This window comes from Penaeus monodon, chromosome 32, assembly GCF_015228065.2.
Source record: "Penaeus monodon isolate SGIC_2016 chromosome 32, NSTDA_Pmon_1, whole genome shotgun sequence".
Lineage (NCBI taxonomy): Eukaryota > Metazoa > Arthropoda > Malacostraca > Decapoda > Penaeidae > Penaeus > Penaeus monodon.
This window is the reverse complement of record NC_051417.1, coordinates 35,283,881-35,284,295: the sequence shown is the minus strand read 5'-3', so window position 1 is coordinate 35,284,295 and position 415 is coordinate 35,283,881. Positions and strand designations below refer to the sequence as shown.

Genomic DNA, 415 nt, shown 5'->3' with positions numbered 1-415 from the left:
CCACCAATAACACTACAATTACCATCAAGAATAAGAAAAATGACAATAGCAGCTTTCATTTGGCCAAGAAAAAGAAGTGAGAGGTTCCTGAAACCTGATTGACCTATTGACCTTAACTTTGTAGTCTGAACTTGGATATTTTGGGGAGAGTTTGACTAAAAGCTACTTAAGAATAACAAACCTCTTCTCTTGCTGAAGTATATTTGTAAAACCAGTACTGATAAAACACAAGATGAAGAAAAAGATGAAGAAAGAAAAATTACCTACAAGATTGATTTTTCACAAGGTTACCTCATTCCTATTTTGATTTTAATACTTGGCTTTACATATTCAGTTCACCAATTCAAGAAGAATATCAAGGTAAACTAATAATCCAAATAAAATTAATTTTTTCCCTCCCATTCCTCTTGTTAGT

At 31.8% G+C, this 415-nt stretch overlaps 1 protein-coding gene across 1 annotated transcript in view; it reads right to left on the bottom strand.

Annotated features, from left to right (window-relative positions):
* The window catches only part of LOC119593653 (neuralized-like protein 4), a 43,428-nt gene that overhangs the window by 32,715 nt on the left and 10,298 nt on the right, over positions 1-415 (bottom strand).